At 40.6% G+C, this 19,962-nt stretch overlaps 1 protein-coding gene and 1 non-coding gene across 37 annotated transcripts in view; one reads left to right on the top strand and one right to left on the bottom strand.

Moving 5' to 3' along the window:
- Window positions 1-19,962, top strand: part of THRB (thyroid hormone receptor beta) — a 380,110-nt gene that overhangs the window by 60,388 nt on the left and 299,760 nt on the right. For 17 of the 36 annotated variants that reach the window (XM_067033884.1, XM_067033879.1, XM_067033871.1 and 14 more), the window contains one exon: window positions 8,773-8,837. The exons of the other annotated variants lie outside the window; for them this stretch is intronic. The gene's annotated coding sequence lies outside the window, so the exon portion shown is untranslated. The remainder of the gene's footprint in view (window positions 1-8,772; window positions 8,838-19,962) is intronic. 36 annotated transcript variants of the gene reach the window in all.
- On the bottom strand, window positions 14,701-14,773 carry TRNAW-CCA (transfer RNA tryptophan (anticodon CCA)). The gene has a single exon. It is a non-coding gene; the product is annotated as a tRNA-Trp (tRNA).

Genomic DNA, 19,962 nt, shown 5'->3' with positions numbered 1-19,962 from the left:
CACGTGACCTTCCAGTCAGTTAGATTTTCTTGTCCCAGTGTCGTTGTATATGAAGTGAGGAAAATGTTCTCACGCACCTGCCTGACAGTAGACCAAGGGAGGTCGTGCATCTGAGGGCGTCTTAGGAAAGTGTAGAGCCCACGACAGACATGAGTTATTCAGATGCTTTATTAAAATGCAGTCCTGCTCATGAAGAGCTTGCAAAATAGTAGGAGAGCTGAGGTATGAACGTAAATAAAAATGATTTAAGGTGGAGATGATCTGTCCCCCGGGAGGGACAGAGTTCTGTAGGTGTTCAGAGGAGGGTTCAACCCATTTCCTGTTGACCATTTGTTCTTTGGGTCCAAAAGTATGTTCATCTTCTTCCCTGTATTTCCTTTCCAGCTTTGGCCGTGTAGACAGCCGGGCCTTGCATAAATCCAGAGAAAGAACATAGATCTTTTACCCCTTTTTATGCTTAATGGAGAAAAAGGGCCTGGTCCATATATACATATGATTGATGTAGGGACTGAATCATTTCTTTAGAATTAACCCTTTGCAGTTAGATTTAAGGGTGTTCATCTTCCAGTGGATTTAACTACACCAGCCAGATGTGAGACTTGGAAATTTTCGATATGGATCTGTTTTTAGTATTGATTAACTGATTGTTTGATCATAATGTGAGTAGGTCCATGTTATTATAATTATACTTACAGCGCCCAGAGCAGCTCAGAGAAGCCGGACAGAGGCTGCACATGATCTTCCAGGCTGCCCATCCTGCGAATAATGGATGCTCCAAGCTTAGAATGGCAACCTCAGAGAAGCAATGCTCCAGGGTAGTGTCAGCTGCCTGGGCTGTGGAATGCTTTCCCGATAACTTGTACTCTTCTTATTTCTGACAGCCAGGCTCAGGGTGAAACTAAAAAAATACTAATTGCTCTCATTAATCTTCTAACTTACACAAGCAGATATATTTTTAAAAACTCAGCAAAATAGAGATGACGATATATATTTTTAAGGAACCTGAGCCACGAGTTCTGACTCTGCCTTTCTTAGTTCAGCGATGGGTTCAGCCCATGTTATTGATGCCACGTGTTCAGGAAGGTCGCCCTCCTGGCCTGAAGGCCTGGGCAAAGCACCTCCAGGGCTGCCTGGCGTCCTCACCACCCCACGCCCCCAGGCCCACGGCACTGGCCCTTCCTCTCTGTCACTCAGTCTCCTGCCATTCTTCTTCTACTGCTCTTTCCTCCCTTAGAAAAGAAGCAGCTCTTTGATGTCCTTTGCATATTCCTTATGATGAGAAAAGCACAGTCCCCCATACTTACTCCCAGATACTAACATTGCCATTCCAATATCATTCCTTTCTCTTCCTTTTCATCAGGCAGGGATTCGGTTCCGTCCTGACTCACGTTGGGGTCAATCCAGTCCCCTTCTCAGTACAGCAGGGTCATTTTTATTCTCTCCCCAGCCCTTGCTCTTACGGGCATATTTTAATGATTATCCTGTGTATAAGCATTTATGTGCTTCTTTGATTTCTCTAGTCACTTAAGCTGTAATTAAATGAACTTACTTACAAAACAGAAATAGACTCACAGACATAGAAAAAACCTACGGTTACCAAAACGGAAGGGGCAGAGGGATAAATTAGGACTTTGGCATTAACATATACACACTACTATGTATAAAACAAACAACAAAGACCTACTGTATAGCATAGGGAATTATATGCAATATCTTGTAATAACCTATAAGGGAAAAGAATCTGAAACAGAATATATATATACATTTATATATTTAACTTATATATATATAAAACTGAATCACTTTGCTGTACACCTGAAACTAACACAACATGGTAAATCCACTGTACTTCAATAAAAAGTTTTTTCGTACTCTTATGAAAGATAATTAATTAGACTGAGGCCTAGCGGTCTACTGTTTTTTTTTTTTTAACATCTTTATTGGAGTATAATTGCTTTACAATAGTGTGTTAGTTTCTGCTTTATAACAAAGTGAATCAGTTATACATATACCTATGTTCCCATATCTCCTCCCTCTTGCGTCTCCCTCCCTCCCACCCCTCTAGGTGGTCACAAAGCACCCAGCTGATCTCCCTGTGCAATGCGGCTGCTTCCCACTAGCTAGCTATTTTACATTTGGTAGTGTATATATGCCACTCTCTCACTTTGTTACAGCTGACCCTTCACCCTCCCCATATCCTCAAGTCCATGCTCTAGTAGGTCTGTGTCTTTATTCCCGTCTTACCGCTACGTTCTTCATGAACTTTTTTTTTCTTAGATTCCATATATATGTGTTAGCATACGGTATTTGTTTTTCTCTTTCTGATTACTTCACTCTGTATGACAGACTCTAGGTCCATCCACCTCAATACAAATAACTCAATTTCGTTTCTTTTTATGGTTGAGTGATATTCCATTGTATATATGTGCCACATCTTCTTTATCCATTCATCTGTCGATGGACATTTAGGTTGCTTCCATGCCCTGTCTATTGTAAATAGAGGTCTACCCTTGCTAAGCAGGTTGGGGAGGCTGAGGAGACGGCCCGCGAAGCATCTGCGCATGCGCCCGCTGCCCGCTTTGGTTTCATTGCTGGGTCCACGTGCATGCTGTTTCCCATCTTGCTTTTTCGGTAAGCTGGGGACGGATTCGATGTTCGGTGTTTGAGTGGTTGTGGCTGGAGCCGGGCTCTGCCCCTGGCATCCTGAGACTATGGGAAACCAACGTCCCGTGGCTCCTCGAGCGAACGTGGCGAGCTCGGGTCTTGCGCAAGGCTCCTGGTAAGCGTGGCGAGTTACCGAGTTAGGGTGAGACGCGGCCTTCCCTCCTGCGCATGCGCGGAGCTCTCGCTTTCTTTCGGTGGGGCGCTGGGCGAGCCAGTCTGCGCTAGAGTTTGTGGACTCCCCGTGCCCTTGCCCCACTGACCAGCGCCCTTCCCTGCTCATTGCTCTACATTTGCTCTCTCTGTGACCCTCTGGCCACACATTTCCTGTCTCCTTTGCCTCGCTTGGCCTAAGTGGCTCTACTCTCTAGTGTTCTGAGTTTTTCTTCACGTCCCATCCAGCCAGTGTCCAAAGTTCAGCGCCTGTGGTTTAAACTTTGCTCTCTCACTCTCCCCCCCCCACCTCCCCCTTGTTTCCGATGACTGACCAGTGATGTCGCCCTGCACGTATGAGCCAAGCTGGAAACCTCCAGGCCATTACGGACTTCTCCCCAACATCCAGGTGTTGCCAGTGAAGGTTGCTTCCATCCAGCACCTTCCCTGCATCCCCAGGCCAGAGCCCCTATCCCAGGCCTAGGCTACCCCAGCATCCTGGATACCTCTACCCAATTTTTATTTTTTATTTTCCAAAAAAGCAACCTGAACATGCCCTGTCCCGTATGATAAGTGAACTCTACACGATAACATTCAGAAGCCCAGGAGGGACCTAAACCCCCTCTCCTGCTACTGTCTGTCCCTCCCCTCTATATGCCAGACACACAAACTTCTTACTATTTTCAGAGGAGGCTTTTCTGCCTTTGCACTATCGTTGTTTTCTTTTCCTCCCCAAAATGTCCTCCTCATTTTCTCTAGCTAAGATATATTCTTCTTTCACAATGATTTAATGAAGTTTTCTGGATTTCCTCGGGTTGAAGTAATTGTTCTTCTGTGGGGCGGCTGAATATGGTCCATGTCTCTATCAAGACATCTAACCCAACACTGAGTTTAAAAATAAAAAAGAATTCTTTGCATTTGCAGAATAATTTATAGATGGCAAAGCTTTCTCACAGACTTTCTCTCCATGGTGAGTTGGAAAAAGCAGAGATAGGAAAGAGAGGTTGTGTTCCACGGCACTTTGGTGCCTGTTCTATTTTGGTCATTTTTGATGCACATGTCCTGTTATCTACACCTTTAGCAACAAGGAAAGTGTGTCAAACGTCCTGCCACTTCGGAGGATAAGAGCCTGGGCAGAGCACTTGGTGAGAATGGCCAGCCAACTCTGTTCTTGAAAGTGATAGCCTTGAATTAAAGACAGAAGGACCCAGGGGAAATCTATATGGACTCTTAGAGCTAAGCTTTTTTGCTAAGAACCTTCTTTGTGAAACATTGAATACCTTTTTAAGGATAAATTTAAGCTAGGAACTGCTCCACCTCTTTTCATCTTTTTGTTTGTTTGTTTGTTTGTTTTAATCATGGAATTAGGTCTGCCTGGTTAATCAGTTCCCAGAGCAAAGGTAACCTAGGGGCAGTTGGCACTAGATAATTCAGCCACTGGCTAGAGGTTCAACCAGAAGAGAGGGAGAGAGGTTGGACTCAGAAAGCATTTATTGGGCTACCTAAAAGAGCATATAATCATTGAACTTTAGAGCTTGAAAGGATCTAGTCTCTACTAATGGCTGAGGAATGACCTGGGAGAAGACAAGCACCTGTCAGGACCCGCACCATTAATGGCTGTTAACACCTGACTCTCGTCCAGAACCCTTTCCCAGCCAATATACACAAAGGTATAAAAATGCCTTGTGAGGGCAGATAACTAAGGGCACACTAATACAGTTGATTGTGAGACTGAACCTTCATTGGGGGGTAAATTAGGTGGATGATAACAGTAATAGAAGCCAAGAACTTCTTTTTAAATTAATTTTTATTTGAGTTTAATTGCTTTACAGTGTTGTGTTAGTTTCTGCTGTACAGCAAAGTGAATCAGCCATACGTATACATACATCGTTTTTAGATTTCTTTCCCATTTAGGTCACCACAGAGCATGAGTAGAGTTCCCTGTGGGATACAGTAGGTTCTCAGTTATCTATTTTATACATAGTAGTGTATATATGTCAATCCCAATCTCCCAATTCATCCCACCACCCCCTTCCCCCTTTGAGAAGCCAAGAACTTTTTACTGGGTTATCCCACTGGATCCTCACCAAAACCGTGTGAGAGGATGTATTCATTTCCTATTGTTGCAGTAAGAAGTTACCACAAGGTAGTGACTTTAAGTGACATAGATGTATCAGTATGATCTTAAGAGTTTGGAGGTCAGAATTCTGAAATGAGTTCCACGGGACTGAAGTCAAGGGGTGTGCACACCTGGTTCCTTCTGTAGGCTCTGTGGGGAGCATCCATTTCCTTGGCTGTTATAGCTTCTAGTGGCCACCTTTTTTCCTTGGGTTATGGCCCCTTCCGCCGTCTTCAAAGGACACTATTCCAGTCTCTGCTTCCATCATCACCTCATCTTCTCCTCTGCCTCTGCTTCCTCCTGAATCCCTCTTCTAAGAACCTTTGTGATTATACTGGGCCTTTGTGATTATACTGGGCCTATCAACTAATCCAGGATGATCTCCTCATCGTGAAATCCTTCACCTAATCCCATTTACAAAAATATGGTACCATAATCACAGGTCCCAGGGACTAGAATGTGGACATATTGCGGGGGGGTGGGGTGGGTGGGTGTGTGCTTGTGTGGAGAGGTATTATTCTATAGCTGAGGAAACCGAGGCTCAAAGAGATTAAGTAACTTCCATAGAGTTAGATGGTTACTAAGGACCACAGTCATTCATTCTTTACCACTATCTCTGGAACTGAATTACAAGGAGGAAAAAATAAATGATATAACTAAGCTCAAGGTACATATGATCTAGTAGTATTAGATTTTTAGACCAAAAATATACTAAGCCTGTGGTCTGCATTATAAAATGTAATCCATTATAAGGGAAAGGTTCTAAGCTTTGTTTTTCTTTTAAAGGATAACATTCTGTAACAGCTGTAGGTAATTCTTGAACTATAATAGGCCATCCTCCAGTTACTCATCCTGCTAGCTGCTGTGAGCTGGTATTTTAATTTTCAAAGCTTCAGTCAGCTTCAGTATATTTCTACCCATTAGTAGTAGGTGGCTACTCTGTATGCAGAATAAAGCTAAAAATGTTTAAACTTGACAGCATTTCTTTTTCAGTTTTGAGGTCATCTACCTCATTTTTCCGAATCTCTCTCTTCTCACAGTTGAGTGGCTCAAGTTCAAATCTAGTTAGCCATTCATCTGAAATGGATTTTCGACATTCTCCTGTCTATATTAGCTTCCTCTAGAAACTCCCCAGTTTGTCAAATACTTCTCGTAAAATATGGTTCCTAGGATTGAAGATGATATGCAGCTGTAGTTTAATCATACTGAGTACAGCTGAGATGTTCTTTTCCCTTAATTGGAAAGTGTACCTCTGTAATATTGCCTTATTGACATAGAATAAATGGAAAGTTGGACAGACCAGCCCATTTCCAGAAAGGCAGAAAGAAACCATTTTAAGCTGCAGCTTGACTGATAATCCACTTGATATCCAGAGAAAGAAGCAAAACCTTCCTTCCTTTACACCTTGATCACTTGTAAGTGCTACGTGGTAAGCTTTTTCTTTTTTTTTTTTTGCGGTACGCGGGCCTCTCACTGTTGTGGCCTCTCCCGTTGCGGAGCACAGGCTCCGGACGCGCAGGCTCTGCGGCCGTGGCTCACGGGCCCAGCCGCTCCGCGGCGTGTGGGATCTTCCCTGATTGGGGCACGAACCCGTGTCCCCTGCATCGGCGGGCAGACTCTCAACCACTGCGTCAACAGGGAAGCCCACGTGGTCAGCTTTGATGGGGTTAAGAAGGCCTGCTTTCCGTGTATGTGTGTGTCTTTTCCTTAATTTATTTTAGTATGAAAATTTAGATCTTATTATACACACACACACGCACATGCTATGAAACTTAATAATGAAATATATCTCCCATGAAATTATTGCCCAATTTAGGAAGTAGGACATTGCAGTATAGTTGATATTGAATATATACAATGTTCCTTGTTCATCCTATCTCCTATCTCCCTCCACTGAGATATACTGTTATAAATTTTGTTTATCATAAGGAATTTTTTTAAGTTTTATTATGTGTGTGTATATCTCCCTAAATAATAAATATTTTAAAATTTTGCTTGTCTGTGGGCTTTATGAAAATAGCAGCATGCCGGTCTTCCTGGTGGCACAGTGGTTGAGAGTCTGCCTGCCGATGCAGGGGACACGGTTACGTACCCTGGTCCGGGAAGATCCCACATGCTGCGTAGCAGCTGGGCCCGTGAGCCATGGCCACTGAGCCTGCACGTCCGGAGCCTAGGCTCCGCAACGGGAGAGGCCATAACAGTGAGAGGCCCGTGTACTGCAAAAAAAAAAAAAAAAGTAGCATGCCATATATAATTTCCCGTAACTTGCTTTTTCATTCACAATTGTATTTCTAAGCTCTATCTATTATGTAAGGCTAGAATTTGCTCACTTACCCTTGCTGTGTAATATTCTGTTGTGTGAACATATCAGTTTATTTTGTATTTCTGTGGATGGACTCTTGGGTTATTTCCTGTTTAAGGAGTTTATTTCCAGTGATTTGCTATTACAAACAATGCTGCTGTGAATTTTCTTGAACAAGTCTCTTGGTGCACGTGAGTAAGGGTTTCTCTAGGAATAGAATTGCTGGGTCAGAAGGTAAATGCATTCTTTACTAATTCAAAATTATTTTTTAAAGAAGTTGAACCCATTGACACTCCCTCCAGCACTGTGGTAGAGTTCTGGTTGCTGCACATCCTTGATAACATTTGGTAATGTCAGGCTCTTAAATTTAACCATCTAAAATGTATTTATTGTGGTCTGAAAAAGCATTGCCTTGATTTCTAATGAGGTTGAATGTCATTTCATACTTATTTATCATCAATATTTCCTTTTTTGTGAAATGCTGTTCATATCAACCTCCTATTTATTAGTTCATAGGTGTGTGTGTGTGTGTGTGTGTGTGTGTACTGTGGTCAGATTTATCAGTCTCTTCTTTTATGCCTAGTAATTTTTGAATTTTGCTTAAGAAATCCTTCCATCCCTATTTTATATTTTCTCTAAATGTTTTAAAATTTTACCTTTATATTTAAGTCTACAATGCATCTGGAGTGGATTTTTCTGTTCTATTGCATGAGATAGGGATCCAATTTCATTTTTCTCATATGAAAAACAGTTATACTAGCATAATTTCCTGGCTTGGTCTTCAATGCCAAGGCTTTCATAAATTAAAATTTCGATTATGTGAGACTGCTTTTGGTCTTTCTATTCTATTTCGTTGGACCATCTGTTTCTGTGTGAACACCTCAGGTTTGCTTTCCTTTTCCTCTTTTGTTTTCCATTCTTCTGCCCTCCTCTAAGGATCCTGGATCTTTCATTCCATAATTCACTTATATCCAAGGTCAGCCAGTTTATTAGGAGCATCCTGATAGATTCCATAGTGTATCGATAGAAGAACAAACAGGGCTGTCTCTTGCTCATGGTGATATCCTCCCATAGCACATGCCAGTATGTTATAAAGTCCCCATTGCCACCAGGGTGACCATGGCAAACAGGAGTGAAGGGGGCAAAGAATATGTTCTGTCACTCTTTCTCTAAGATTTCACTACAGTTTCTTTTTCGTATGTGCCACCGTATCACTCTGTTGACTCAGTTTTTTTCTTCTAAGCAGCTGTCATCCAGGTCTCCCCCAAGTCTGCACCCTGTACTTCCTAATTATGTTTTATAATAAATGCAATACGTTATGTTTTCCTCTCTAAATTTTATCTAATTCATTTTATCAGATCATTTTATATACGTGATTATATTATTTCGACTATTTACAACCATTCAGTGATGATAATCCTCTCTATCTGCATCCACATCAATACAGTTTTTGACAGGAGAAAGCTCAATAGCTCAATTGACGTTGATTAATTAATTCTCAACTGTTCAACTCATCTATTCATTCTTTGTTATTCAGGTCACATCCTACTATCTTACCCCAGGATACCTTACAAGACTTTGTCAAGCATCTTGCTGAAATAGGTATGTGATGCCACTGGTATACCTTGATGTAAATGCACATAAAATATAATTTAACATATTTGTTTTATCATATTGTCAAATAGCACATATCATATATCATATATTTGTTTATGTCTCCTTCCCAACCCATTGCTACTCTTTATTGATTACCTCATTTCACTTTCTTTCAATAATATTCATAAACCATGTATTTAAGTATAACTTCTAGAATTACAGGTGTTACAGGTGTGATATTGTTTCCCACACCCACTTTTCTCCCTCCACTGCCCTCAGGTCCCACTTTTGATAATCAAGACAAAATTTACTTTTCTCATCTACAGCAACGAGAAAAACTTTTTGTTGGTTGTTTGTTTCTCTCCATTACTTCTGAGGATCTAATGCACCTGAGCCTAGAGACTTAAACACAATTAGATACTCACTTTCCATCTTCTCAATTTTTCAGCCTACTACTAAAATTAACCATTTCAGGTCTCTTCTTTACAGTTTGAGGGTCATTCTTCCTGATAAAAATGACAAAAGCCACAGGGAGAAGGACCGTTTTCCTTCCTCTTTGTCATATGCTAACATTGCACCATCTGGCTCAAGCCAGGGGTCTAGCCCTTCCTGTTCTTCTTGCCCTGAACATAGCCAAAGTGCATTTTTACTTACTCAGCATTTTCTTTGCAAGCTTCAGCTCATCCTTGACTCCAGCTTTATTGATTTTATTCTGACATGTGACCATGCTGCTGACAACCAAATTGTGCTAGGGAAGGTGAAAGAAAGCTTGTCAAGACTTAGTGAAGCTGAACCTTAAACACCAGTCTTGCTGGTTACACTGGTAATTAATCCTGCTGAGAGCATATTCCCAAAAGAGGATTGGAGGCTAAGAGATGGGTTTGATCACATGAGATAGAGACACCCATCAACTGTATGCCTGATGCTGCTACCATATGGCAAAGAACATTCTTTACAATATCTGAAGGATGTCTCTGAAATAACATCTGTGCCTAAGAATAGCAATACTGTCCATTGTGTTGATTTTCAGTAGCCAATGCCAGACACATAGTAGTACTCAATAGAAATTTGTTTATTGACAAAATGGGAACAATAAATATTGGAGGAGAGGAAAAAGGATTATTTCCTTCAAGTCACATGAGGGACTAAAGTTGAGAATATGGATTTAATTGTTTATACTGTCTTTGGACTGATTTGACATTTTTCACTTTAAGATTCTGGCCACTTTGATCCACAGGGAAATGTTAGTGGTGAAAATATAGAATCTGCTTCATGGAAAATGCATTCCTTAGACAGATTAAAGACACATAAGCTAGAGAAAGTATGCAAATCTTCCTTGTTTGAATGGAAGGGAAAGGAAGCAATGGAAGGAATTAGTGGAAAATTTCAAATCTTAGTCTCTTTCTGATATTTTTGATAAAAGCCGCTGGGAGTGAGTCAAGAAGGAAGAAGACTAATACTATTGATGCAAGTTCAAAACATCCGCCCCAAAACAACTGATATTTTCTCTTGAATATTAGTAATTAAAGCTGTTTTAATACTCTCAGTTATTCTCGGTTAAGTTTGCAGAAAAATGTGTATGTGTGTGTGTGTATAGGTGAAGAGAGAGAAAGAAAGAATCATTTTTCTTTTCCTAGGGTTCAATAGTTTAATATATAATACAGTCCAGGGCTTTGCAGAAATGAGCTTGTTTAACAACTCCTGGTACTGTGTGTAGTAATCTCTAAGTTTGCTCAAGTCCTTTTGGAAATAGGCATGGCGGAAATGATAGATTACTAATCAATTCCCTGTGTATTTGTATTGATTCTATATCTCACTATTCACACTTGCTTAAACATTCATTCAAATTGAGACCCTTTTTTGGTTAAAAAAAAAAAAAAGTACACAATGATGTGAACTGTGTTAACTGGTGACTAGCTGGAAGGGAGAGGTTTTCCTCAGCCACAGATCCAACTTCAGTTCAGGGTTTGCTATTTTTAATCACAGAACTTTGAAACTTAATTCAGTTAAAGAGGGAGGAAGTTGTCAGGGGAGGGTAGCTAAAAGTTCATGCTAAATTTACTTAGAACCAGATTGCGTTCATTAATATTTATACGTCTCTGGTTGGGAAGGGCGATTACGCTCCTTTAAAAACACTGGGTATTCATTATCCGCGTATCGCGTGGCCTTCTGATCAGGGAAGGTGGGTTTTCATTGTGCGATCAGTGGAGATACAGATGGAAACCATCTGGTGCCTCATCCCTTGTCTGTCAAAGCCTCGTCTTGTCTCTCACATGTCAACGATGAATGGAAGGATTTCAATCTCGAGCTGAACAATGCAGCTCGAATCCCTCAGCTAGCCAAGGGGTTCTTGGCAAGCGTTGATGGGCTTAATATTTTAAAGAAACCAGCAATCATTTTAATTCATTAGTTGAGGCCTGTTGTTCTAGGCAGTGTTTTTGATTTGTATTTTGGGCATTGGCTTTGTTTTTGACTCACAAGCGTATTCCATATGGGCATATTTTCTTTTACACAGTGTAACTCGTGGGGACAAAAGTGGGAGTTTTATCAGATAAAATGACCAAAATGCTGAGAGTTCTTTTAATCATCTTCTGTATTGATTATGATTCATATTAAGAGTTACCAAAATTTTCCTTGTTAGCTAAGAGCATAAATCAAAGAACACAGAATTTAATTAACCTAACTATAGACAGTACATCTAAAAATCCATGCATTTCCTATCTCAGTTCCCTTGACATAAGGAACCTTGGTGCAGAGCTGTCTTAGAGCACCTTGGGTCCACACTCTAGTGGCTGGCTGTCTGCCTGTGAAGGTGACTTCCGGGATGTAAGCAAAGTAACCAACCCACATGGTTAGCTTTGACAGTCATACTCTAGCTAATAAAGAACAGGTTGGTTTTCCTGCATTCCACATTGAGAAGAAAGAGGTGAATCGCCAAAAAGCAAGTTGATGTCAGAGCCTTATTCAGAAACTCATTTCCAGGGTACGTCCTGGGGTTGGTAGAGATTCAGCTCAGCTCTTTAAACCTGCCAAGACTGTGGTTATAACAGCAGTTATAAGCCCACCACTGACATGAGTGTGGAGAGTGGACATATGTATACATATAACTGATTTACTTTGCGGTACAGCAGAAACTAACACAACGTTGTAAAGCAACTATACTCCAATTAAAAAAATTTTCATAAGCTTGAAAAAAAAAGATAGTGCATTTCACTATATGTAAATTTTACCTTAACAAGTAAATAAACAGTTCATAATATGCAAGAAGAAAAAAAAGAGAGAACACATAACAGGCAAATTCTTTTATTTATTGTAATGATTGTTGTGTTGATACATAGTGCTTATTACCTGCCAGGTATTGTTCTACAATGCTATATAGACTTTCATTCATTTAATCCTTGCAACCACTCCAATAGGTAAATTCTATTATTATCCTCATTTTACAGATGGGGAAACTGAAGCCCGAAGAGATTAAGAACTTGCCCAAACTCCATAGCTTTTAAATGGCAGCACAGGGATTCAAATCCAGATAGCCAGTCTCCGAAATCTGTATGCATATCCTGCAAACTGTCTCTCACAGTCACCATTGGAGGTAGAGGTCATACTTGTTATTTCTGTTTCAAAGATGAGGAAACTAAAGCACGTCCTTAGTCTAGGACGTATAAATTGTAGCTGTGGAGCCAGGACTCAGACTTTCTGAATCCCATTCTCTTTATACAATGGAAAATTCAGAACAATCACTATGAGGCACCACAAGAAACTCAATCATTAGAGAAGTACTGTATTTGTTCAGGGTAGTACAGTACTAGGAAAAGGAAATATACTGATTCTTTACAGATTTCCAATAATGTAATTCAACCAAATGATTATAGTTTATTTTTGATGAACATGGAATTGGAATTAACTCATTCTGATGCTACTCAATTGAGGGTTTACTGTATTTTTCTTGCCTCCAAATGTTGGTGAATGTAATCCTTAGTATGTAAAAAGCTTTTTCAATTCAATAGGAAGAAAACTGAATAGTCACATTTTTAAAAGAATGGATAAAGAATGAAAATAAATACAAGTGGGCTATAAATTTTTTAAAATGACAAAAAGATTTAACCTCATTAAAGAATAGTAGGAACTCATCCTGTTACTAAAGTGGCATAGATTAAATAAAGTGGTGATATATAGCATCACCCTATGGTGCAAGGGAATTGGCTAAGGATGCTGTTTTTTAAGGACAATTTTTCATTGTGTATCAATAGCCTTAAAGGGTATATACACTTTGATCTATGAATACTGCTTCTAGGGACTGATGCCAAGAATGGCATCATGAATGTGAACAAAGACTTTTGTTAGGACTTCCCTGGTGGCGCAGTGGTTAAGAATCTGCCTGCCAATGGAGGGGACATGGGTTTGAGCCCTGGTCTGGGAAGATCACACATGCCGCGGAGCAACTAAGCCCATGCGCCACAACTACTGGGCCTGAGTTCTAGAGCCCACGAGCCACAACTACTGAGCCTGGGTGCCACAACTACTGAAGCCCATGCGCCTAGAGCCCGTGCTCTGCAACAAGAGAAGCCACCACAATGAGAAGCCCGTACACCGCAATGAAGAGTAGCCCCTGCTCGCTACAACTAGAGAAAGCCCGCAGCCCGCGTGCAGCAATGAAGACCCAATGCAGCCAAAAATAAATAAATAAATAAATTTATTTTTTTTAAAAAAGAATCCGCCTGCCAATGCAGGGGACACGGGTTTGATCCCTGGTCCGGGAAGATCCCACATGCCACGGGGCAACTAAGCCCGTGCACCACAACTACTGAGCCCACACGCCACAACTTCTGAAGCCCACACGTTCTGGGGACCGCATGCTGCAACTACTGAAGCCCACGCACCTAGAGCCCATGCTCTGCAATAAGAGAAGCCCCCACTTGCCACAGCTAGAAAAGCCCACGAAGCAACAAAGACACAGCATAGCCAAAAAAAAACCCCAACTTTTTTAATAATCGAAGAAAACATTAATTATTTATAAAAGCAAAAATATGAAACAACTGCTAAAGTTTTGATAAAATATATTTAGCACATTCCTGTGATGGAATAAAGGCAACTTAAAAAATATGATGTCTAAAAATATTTAGTAATAAAGTAGGATATAAAAGATGTAAGTGAAAAAGCAGGTTAAGAAGGTTATAAAACAATGTGTACAATACAGTCATTTTTTTTTTTTTTTTTTTTTTTTTTTTTTTTTTTTTTTTTTTTTTTTTTTTTTTTTGCGGTATGTGGGCCTCTCACTGTTGTGGCCTCTCCCGTTGCGGAGCACAGGCTCCGGACGCGCAGGCCTAGTGGCCATGGCTCACGGGCTTAGTTGCTCCGCGGCATGTGGGATCTTCCCGGACCAGGGCACGAACCCGTGTTTCCTGCATCGGCAGGCGGATTCTCAACCACTGCGCCACCAGGGAAGCCCCTACAGTCATTTTTTTATGAAAAGCAAATTGATATCAAAATGTTAATAATGTTATTTCAAAGTAACAGTGGAGTTATTTTTATTCTTTATGCCTTTCCTTTCTGTTACAACAAAAAGTGAATTAAAAATCAGAAATAAAATAATACCTTTTAACTTAAAAATTTTTTTTTCTACTAGATTTTTATAATCCTGTAAAAAATGCAATGTTAATGAATGTAAGAAGGGCTCTAGATGTATGGACATTTAATTAAGTATCGAGGCACAATGAATGGACATAGAGTCAATTAGCCCTTTAAAAAAATATTTATTTATTTATTTTGGCTTGCCGGGTCTTAGTTGTGGCACGCAGGATCTTCATTGCGGTGTTTGGGCTTCTTAGTTGTGGCATGCGGACTCTTAGTTGTGACATGTGGGATCTAGTTCCCTGACCAGGGATCGAACCCGGGCCTCCTGCATTGGGAGCATGGTGTCCTACCCACTGGACCACCAGGGAAGTCCCCATTTAGCCCTTTTAATTTGTATCACATAGCACAGTGGTTCTCATGAGGCCCACTTTCTGATTCAGGAGGTGTGGATGAGGTCCAGAAATGTTCATGTCTAAGAAGTACCCCAGGGCCCAAACTGTTTCAACCATGTTCTCAATCATAGCTGGATGTCAGAATCCCTTAAAGAGCATTAAAAAAAACCCAGAACAATTAGGTCAAACCTCTGGGTCTTGGACTGGAGGGACTCCACGTGCTTCTAGCAGTTGGCCAGGGCTGAGAACCACTGCTGCCACTGCGCTTCCAAGCCACATTTTAATCCTGTATTAATTTCAGAAATTGAAAAGCTGAAGCCCTCTGTCTGCAATTAACTGAACTATAAATACTTTAAAGATCCTTAGTCACCAAGCAGGTAGTTTTAGTAGAGTGATTCTCCATCAACATTCTTAATATATCCCTGGAAAGCACTTTTACAAAATTTTTCTATTTAAATATCTTGTCTTCTGCTGGATTGGAGTAGAGAATTTTCCTCTGAGAGCTTTTGTTGTGAAGTAAATAAAGATTTTCTTGGAGTAGGCCATATATACCTAGGTGTTCATTCTTTTCTTTTTTTTCTTCTTTTTAAAAAAATTTTTATCTTATATTGGAGTATAGTTGATTTACAATGTGTTAGTTTCGGGTGTACAGCAGAGTGATTCAGTTATACATATACATATATCCATTCTTTTTCAAATTCTTTTCCCATATAGAATATTGAGTAGAGTTCCCTGTGCTGTATAGTAGGTCCTTGTTGATTATCTATTTTATATATAGTAGTGTGTATCTGTTTATCTCAAACTCCTAATTTATCCCTCGCCCCCCTTGGGTAGCCATACGTTTGGTTTTGGGGGGTTTTTTAGTTAGTTTGTTTTTTTAATATAAGTGTTTGTTTGTTTGTTTGTTTATTTGCCATACCACACAGCATGCAATGCAGGATCCTAGTTCCCTGACCAGGGATGGAAACCATGCCCCCTGCAGTGGAAATGCAGAGTCTTAACCACTGGACTGCCAGGGAAGTCCCTTAAGTTTTTTTTTTTAATGTCTGTGATTCTTTTCTTTTACAATGAAATCAGATTCAATAAACAGATTGTCCTAAAAAGTACTGATGAACATAAAATTACCCAGAATCATGCTTGATACACTGCACTGGGTACAGTACACAGTTATATAGCACTAGGACATACCTCCTTGGAAACGGTAGGGCTAACCCAGTATTACATGTCTGCTTTGCATACAAAGCAAGAGTCTGACACATGGATGAACACTGATACTTGGAAGTCAGCAATGGGTACTGAAGTGCGTTGAATCGGTTCCAACCTCTGAATACATTATGCTCCAAATATGTCTTATAGGTTAATTCTTGAGAACACAGAATTTATTTGCCTGTGGGAATAATGGTTGTTAAGTCCCCTTTTTCAAAACTCAAAGCCGGGGCGACAGGAACCAGGCAAACTGGTAGCAGAGTAGGTTTTTCTCATCATCCGCCCTTTCTTTACCTCCTAAGTGTTCTCCCTTCTGCGGCAGATGACCCTTCCCAGCTGTGTCAGTCATTTATTGCTTTATAACAAACCACCCCACAACTCAGTGGCTTTAAATAAAAACTGTTTGCTATTTCTCACAATTCTGTGGGTCAGGACTTCAGGTAGGGTTGGCTGGGCAGTTCTCTTGCTCCATTTGGCATTGGCTGGGGATCACTCATTCAGCCTATTCAACTGTGGCCAGGCTGGGCTAGAAGCTCCAAGAAGCTTTTACTCAACTGTGGGTGACCTGGTGTTTCTCCTGGGGCCTTGTCACACAGCTAGTTTGGATGTTCTTACAGTGTGGAGGTGTGAGGGGGCTCAGGACTCTCACATGGAAGCTGGCTTCCAAGAAGGAAGAAGCAGAAGCTTCCAGTCCTCTTAAGTCTTGGACCAAGAAGTCCTGGGACCCAGCATATCACTTCTTCCACGTTCTATTGGTCAAAGCAAGTTACAAGGCTGCCCCAAATGTAAAAGGGAGGAGAAGTGCATCCTACCTTCAATGGGGGAGTGGCGTGTGCTTATAGGGAAGGAAAACATGGGTGGTCATCTTTGGAGACGGTCTTCTGTACCATCCCCTCCCTGTTGGATTCTGGAGGAGGTTGGGATGTGAGGTCCTAACTCTTCAGAGTAAGACCCACCAATGTGGTCATGTCCCCAAAGCTCAGGGGCATCCAGAGATGCAAAAATTCCTCAGCAGCAGCTAAAAGAATGGTGAATTCATGCCTATCCCTCTTTTAGCTCCTGTTTTGTCATTAAAAAGTCAGGAATCTAAGTTTGCATCTGGGGAGGAAATGGAGGAAAGTGGCCATATCAATGTTAGTTTCAGCTGTATCCAAAACTCCAAATAACAGTGAAGTAAACAGAAGTTTATTTGTTTCTCCTGTGAAGTTCAGAGGCAGGCCCTGCAGTGCTGGCATAGTTTCTTTAAACCCACTGCTCCACCCTCAAAACAAAATTGGAAAAATGACAACTCTTCCATAACTACTACACAGATCAAATCCGTATCCTTAATTCAGATGATCCTAATTCCTCACTCATGGGTCTTTGACTCTGGGCAGTTATCCATCCATGCCACCAAATTTCCTGAATGTCCGCTTTTTATGGAAATGATGCTAGCATAGCATACAGGCTTCGTGAACAATTACAGATAGACAGAAATTTCAAGCCTTATAAAATTTTCCAAGCCCCCCCAAAGCTATGGAGTTTCTGTTGATTTCTCAGGGTGTGAGTCACAAAATATTTGCATCAGATTTGCCTAGTGAGCATGTTTAACATACAGATTACTGGGCCCCACCCAAGACTTTCTAAATCAAATTCTTTGGAGGATAAGACCCAGGAATCTGCATTTTCACAAGTGTCCTCAGTGATTGTGTGTGTGTGTGTGTTGAATTTGGAGAATCATTGCCATATAACATTGGGTAATGTTTTAAAACTTGCAGTGTTTTCATTTAGTACATCATCGTCTCAACTAAGAAGCCACTTTGCAAAAGGTGCTACAAAGAGGGTTGTAAATACGTGGTTTAAGTAAATTCTTCAGTGTTCAGTGCGGGGGGTGGGGGGATCTAAATACATAAAACGTAAGGACAAATAAAGCCTTTTTAAAAAAGTTTCATAGTCGTATCTTAACCAAGTAACACTAGATACGGTCACAGAAAAATCCTTTTTTTCATCTGCATATCTTTGGTGTGTGTGTGTGTGTGTGTGTGTGTGTGTGTGTGTGTGTGTGTGTACACATAAATGTGCAAACCATGAAAGGGGAACAGGGTTGCAGGAGACTACAACAAAGATTGAAGGGTAGCATCTACCCTAAGAACAGCCAACTTCTGGGAGATAATTAGACAAGTTGGCATGGGTTCGAACAGGGAAGAAAAGGGAAAGAATAGGACAAACGTTTAATGACCTTGAGAACACGAACTCCCCCTCAGACAGTCAGTCACACGACAGCTGGACAGTATTGGCTTTGGACCAGGCAACCCAAGTGTGAATCTGCCTCAGTCACTTAGCCAGTCCTGTGGTTATGTGTAAGTTACTTAATCCCTCTAGATCCCCATTTCTTCATTTGTGAAACTGGATGTTGAAAGAACCAACATAATCAGTGACACAAGTGCTGGGGAGAGTTAGCAAGGAAAACAGCAGGAGATGTTGGCATGAGATGGGCACTCAGTGGCACCCGTGGGAGAGGGGCCAAAGCTAAAAAGACTCTGTCTTCTGAAATGTAGCTAATCAATATTGCTATTTTTAATTCATATTAAATATTGCATATTTAATTCAAGAGTGACCAAAACCAAGGCCACCCATGCTTTTAGAGTTTCTGGCTGTAGAGGGATGGTGAGCGAAGAGTTAGAATATTTGTAGGTAGAAGAAAACTTCAAGAGGAGCTAATAACTGAAGCCCGTCATTTTGACTTTTTAGTTTCTAAGAAATAAATGACAGATCATTGGTGATATTGCTCTAGTTTTCTATACTAGCAAGTTATTTTTTGCTGGTTGCAATCAGAACATGTGAGGATGACACTAATTCACTCAAGAAGTTATTCTAACTCAATGGGACATGACCTCAATTTCATCCAATTACATTTTAGATCTAGAGTAGCCCTAGGAGATAATTTAGGCCTATTTTATAAATATTTATTGTTAAACCAGGAAGAAATGACTCGCCCAAGGCAGGTGGTGTCTTCGTGATTCGACCAATGTTCTTTCTCCTCTGCCATAATACTTTGGCCAGGGATTCTGGACCAGCCCTTTCTTTTTTTAAAAAAAAAAAATTGAAGTATAGTTGATTTATAGCATTGTGCCAATCTCTGCTGTACAGCGAAGTGACTCAGTTATACACATATAAACAGTGTTTTCTTTAAATATTCTTTTCAATTATGATTTATCATAGGATATTGAATATAGTTCCCTGTGCTATACATCTTGTTGTTTATCCATTCTATATATAATAGTTTATATCTGCTAATCCCAAACTCCCAGTCCTTTCCTTCCCCACCCCCTCCCACTTGGCAGCCACAAGTCTGTTCTTTATGTCTGTGAGTCTGTTTCTGTTTTGTAGATAAGCCCATTTGTGCCATATTTTAGATTCCACATATAAGTGATATCATACGGTATTTGTCTTTCTCTTTCTGACTTATTAGTATGATAATCTCTAGTTGCATCCGTGTTGCTGCAAATGGCATTATTTCGTTCTTTTTTATGGCTGAGTAGTTTTCCATTGTATATATGTACCACATCTTCTTTATCCATGCATCTGTCAATGGACATTTAGGTTGTTTCCATGTCCTAGCTATTGTGAATAGTGCTGCTGTGAACATAGGGGTGCATGTATCTTTTCAAATTAGAGTTTTTTCCAGATATATGCCCAGGAGTGGGATTGTGGACCAGCCCTTTCTTAATCACCAGTAATAAGTGCCTACAACTGTGCTATGTTTAGGGGCCACTGCTTTGAACAGCACAGACCTGGTTAAGCTCTTAGATTGCTCACCAGCTAGGAAGACCCACTGAACAAGTCAGTGAATTTTAGCCAGAAGGATTATGGGAGAGTATAACAAAAGGATGTCAAGGAAGACTTCCCTGTTGAGCTGAGCCTTAAATGAAAAGGTCAATGAAAAGCAGGAAGGGAGGGAGGATTTAATGGTATGAAGC

The sequence above is a fragment of the Kogia breviceps genome, chromosome 5 (assembly GCF_026419965.1).
Source record: "Kogia breviceps isolate mKogBre1 chromosome 5, mKogBre1 haplotype 1, whole genome shotgun sequence".
Taxonomy (NCBI): Eukaryota; Metazoa; Chordata; class Mammalia; order Artiodactyla; family Physeteridae; genus Kogia; species Kogia breviceps.
Note: the sequence above shows the minus strand (reverse complement) of the source record. Positions and strands in the feature narration are given on the sequence as shown.